The following is a 4890-nucleotide window of genomic DNA, read 5'->3' on the forward strand; positions in this document are numbered from 1 at the left end:
CAGATGTCCAAATAATGCGTGTTGCGAATTAACCCAAGGCAGAAAGTACCAATTTATGTTAATGGTGGCACAGGGAGAGGAAGGAGGGAAGGAGAGAGGGAGAGGGAGTGAGTGAAAGAAGACTGATTAGGGTGAGGAAGTATGAGCTTGGGATGCTGGTTAAGGGAGAGAGAGAGAGAGAGAGAGAGAGAGAGAGAGAGAGAGAGAGAGAGAGAGAGAGAGAGAGAGAGAGAGAGAGAGAGAGAGAGAGAGAGAGAGAGAGAGAGAGAGAGAGAGAGAGAGTCTGTGTGTATGTGTCTGCCGAAAGGAAGTAAAACTAATTCGTACATGGAAGCACCACAAAAGAAACATGAACGTGAATTATTACACGTGAAATTTTTGTCTGTGTTCCTAATGTGTTGATAACATTAAATCTACACCTTTTTTTCCCACCTATACGTGCTTTAGTCATCCCCCTCCCCCTCTCTTTCTCTCTCTCTCTCTCTCTCTCTCTCTCTCTCTCTCTCTCTCTCTCTCTCTCTCTCTCTCTCTCTCTCTCTCTGTCTGTCACCGTGATAAGCTAGTACAAGAGAAAGGCTCACTGCTATCTTTCTGGCTTTCCCTCTTTTTATTGCTAACTTAATGCTCGGGAATAACGCTAACGCCCCTTTATGTCCGCGTTTAATGTCCGCCTCGCAGTTATTTTTCAGCCAGGAGCACTAAAATAAATACATAGGTCATGCCTGCTTCGTGACTGACAGATACACGCTCGCTTGGCGCTCCTCATGGCAACGAGGCAGAGTTACCTGGCAAGGCTCATGTCACCTGTCACGAGATGGTCACACTTGTCCCCACGCTCCGCCCTCCACACACACTCCACATGCCGCAGCCTTCTCTTATCTGACGGTTAATGTAATTCAGCCATTAAAACTCGTCACTTTAACTGGCTTAATTGATGGCCTCCAAAGATAAGCTGAATAGAATTATATAGATAAACACCAAATACATGATAGTAAACAGCTACCTAATGGCAAATAAATATTAAATATTATCACTAAATTCATCTTTCTTTTTTTTTCCCCCTCCCAGGAGCAGCAAGTTGAATAGGTTTTTATTCCTCATTTTATGTCCGTGAGTAATTTCATTTACATGTAAATGAACAAACAGACAAATAAAGAAATAAATAAAAAAGTAAATAAATGAAACAATAATAATAATAATAATATAAATAATAATAATAATAATAATAATAAATGAACAAATAAGCAAATAAATAAATAAATACATGAAGAATAAACACTATGCAAATATGCGAAATAAATGCAAAACATTAAATAGTACATGAATATCAAACAAATAAATATAACAGCAGGCTCAGTCCGGCACAAACATTACCATAAATCAAGATATTTTGGTGACCTTCGAACCCAGCGTCCTGTGGAAGCGGGTTTGGGAGCACCGCGTGTCCTGCCTCCACTCAGGCCAGACATTATCTGAGCAGGTGGAGGAATGCGGCGCCGGGACTGACTGCTGCTGGCCGGCGCTAAACAGGTTATCTCCCGTGAACCCCGCGTCCACCGCTGTCAGGGATGTTGCCTGGTGCTGCGGGGCTCCCGGCACGCGATGTCACCTGCGCTCACACACTCGTGCAAAAATTGAAACACGAAGAACCTGCTAAACATTTATCTAGTCCGCGATTTCACTTGTGCTCAGAAACCAGATCGCGCAAATTTCAAGTACCAGGAAGCTACGAAAGGTTTATTAATATCAAGAAAATACTGGCTCTTTAATTCAGTGTATATGTAGACATCAATTTTATTCACTATATCTAATCTCGCCTAAACTGAACTATAATTTGGCCTAACCTAACTTTACCTAACATAGTGACCTAACCTGACCCGACCTAGTTAAGAGAACCCATATCTTCTAAGTGCAATGTGACCTAATCTAACCTAATCCAACTAAAAAAGGGGCCCATATTTGTTAAGTGTAACGTGACCTAATCTAACGACCTAACATAAAGAGAACCCATATATTGTAAGTGTACAGTGACGTAAGTGTACAACGACCTAGCCTGACGACCTAGGTAAAACAGAACCCATATCTAAGTGTAACATGACCTAACCACACTTAACTAACATAAAAAGTGACCATACATTTTAAGTGTAACCTGACCTAAACTAATCTAACCTAACCTAACCTAACTACACTTAACTAACATAAATAGAGGCCATATATTTTAAGTGTAACCTGACCTAACCTAATCTAACCTAACCTAACCTAACCATATTTAACTAACATAGAGACCATATATTTCAAGTGTAACCTGACCTAACCTAACTTCACCTACTTGACCTAAAATAAAGAGAGCCTCTATACTCTTTAATCTACACATGGATGCAAAGGACACTATGATTCTAAGTCCTTCCGTGTTGTAGGATTTGCATATATGACTCGATTCTTAAGACTGGCGTTAATATTCATCTTCTAAAGCGGCATAATGAACGTGGATTTTTCTTCAGTTATATTCCATTCATATTCAGCCGAGGAAACATTTACGCCTTCCCAATACTGTCTCGTTCCCGTCTCTCCTTACTGTCCCATCACTTGTCCAAACTTAGCTACTTCTACTATACACACTGCCTGTCTCCCTCTTCCTCTTCCTCTTCCTCTTCCTTCTCTTTCTTCTTTTTCTCCTCCTCCTCCTCCTTCTCCCCAAGTCTCCACAAGCCAGCCAGCCCTGACAAACCCACCCACTAAGCCAACATAACCCTCAAATTCCAAACCAGCACCTACGACTTCACAGTAGCCCGGCCCGTCCTAGAGTGGCAGGAACACGAGCCTATACAGGAGGGAAGGAGCCTGGGGGAGGGGCGCTGGGTGTACTGGGGCATACCTGGGGACACTGGGGGATACTGGGAGGGGGCACAACCAGTCACGCAGGTCCAGTTGTAAGGGAAGCCAGTTCACTGAATAATTACATGTTGTTAGATACAGTCAACACAGAAAACCCCTGCCAACCTGTCTCCGTTAGCGTCCTCTCTCCCTCTCTCCCTCTCAATGTCATTCTCTCCTCACTATTTACCTCCCCATATCCTCCTCCTCCTCCTCCTCCTCCTCCTCCTCCTCCTCCTCCTCCTCCTCGCCCTGTCCCACGCCCACACACCGCACGCCGCTGTCAGACATACATAACTGAAGAGGAAAGCAGTGTCAGTTCCTAGGTGAGTCAAATCAGGCGCGTCCCGTCCCGGCAACACGGTAAGTGGATTATCTTTTAGGGCCGCCAAATGCCAGACTGGTGGTGGTGGTGGTGGTGGTAAATCTGGGTATGCTCTCTCTCTCTCTCTCTCTCTCTCTCTCTCTCTCTCTCTCTCTCTCTCTCTCTCTCTCTCTCTCTCTCTCTCTCTCTCTCTCTCTCTGTATCAGCTTCTCGAGTAACTTATTCAGCAGTACATTTTAATTTCTACCTGTCATGCATTTAACCTGACAGGTGAGACGTGCATATTTTCCCTCCGCCCCAAACACGATAAAAAAAATAAAATAAAATAAAAACTATTACAACTTCAATTACAACGCGCCGCTCACACTACGCCAATAAAAAAAAAAACAGTAATCTGACCCTGCAAAACGTACATTTAATTGGTTAACATATATATTATTCAAATGAATATTGGGAGCGTATTAATTTCAGGCAGGTATGGCGGCGTACATGTGTTTTATTTCATCACCACCACTATAAACACCACCACCGCGACTGCCACAACCACCATCACCAGCAGACAATATTTTCTCCACCTCTCGCTCACCCTTGCTCATAATTAGTTCAATCCCCTCCTTCCCTGCCTTCTCGCTCCGCCCGAAGCATGTCCCCCTTGCACTAACCATTGCTAATTATGGTTTTGCTGCTTTCATAACCCTTAGAGACTCAATTTACTCTTGATTCCCGGCACGTCACACCACGTCACACCCTCCCACCTCAGTGTCTTGCAGAAGGGGGCACGGAATACGACTTTCCAACACTCCACGCGCCTCCACTCAGCTCCACTTCAAACTCCACCCGCTAGAATTATTAACAATGGCACGCAAGTCTGTATTGAGGCCATTCCTTGAGTGACGTGACGGAAAGTTATCGGTATTGCCGTGCTTAGTAGAAAAAAGTAAATGTGAAGAGGAAACAAAGGATGAAAGGAAGGGAAAGGGTACACGAGTGGTTCAAATGAGGAGAGAAAAATAGGAAAAGAATGTAGGAAGGAATGGAGCATTAAAAGGAGGGGAAAAGAAAGGAAGGCTCAAGGGGAAGGAGAGAAAGTTGACGAGAGAGGAAAGGGAAGACCGTAGATGAAAATGGAGAGGGAAAGATGAGTGACAAGAAATATAAGACAGAGTGGAGGGAAAAAAAAAAAAAAGGTAACTGAAAAAGGAGGAGGAAGAGGAGGAGAAGGGAGAGATGGACAAGACGAAAAGAGAGAAGACTGTAGGTGTGGACGGAGAGGGAGGAATGAAAGGGAAAGGATGTAGCAGGAATTGCACGGATAAAAAAGTTCCTGAAGGAGAAGCAAGAAGGAAGATAAAGGAAGCACCTGGTTTAGTTCAGAGATAAAGACTGACATTCAAGTCCTTTTACGTCACCGTGCTTGAGGGAGCCAGGGAGGGTTACCGGAGCGCCCTTGCCTCCTCGCTGCCCTGCTATGGTCTCACAGTAAGGGACGTGGCGGAGGTGGCGCGAAGACATGTCAATAATTTCTCCGAGGACGCCCACATTATAATTAGATTGATGTTCTCATAATGACGCGGACGCCGCTGCTCACATGTTTATCAGATGCGCCAAAACGGACGCTAACTACCTCGATACATCACAAAGGTTCGTGTTGAGTCTGGGGAATATATTAACCACCAAAACCAGTGTTGAGC

This window comes from Scylla paramamosain, chromosome 35 (genome assembly GCF_035594125.1).
Source record: "Scylla paramamosain isolate STU-SP2022 chromosome 35, ASM3559412v1, whole genome shotgun sequence".
NCBI classification, from domain to species: domain Eukaryota; kingdom Metazoa; phylum Arthropoda; class Malacostraca; order Decapoda; family Portunidae; genus Scylla; species Scylla paramamosain.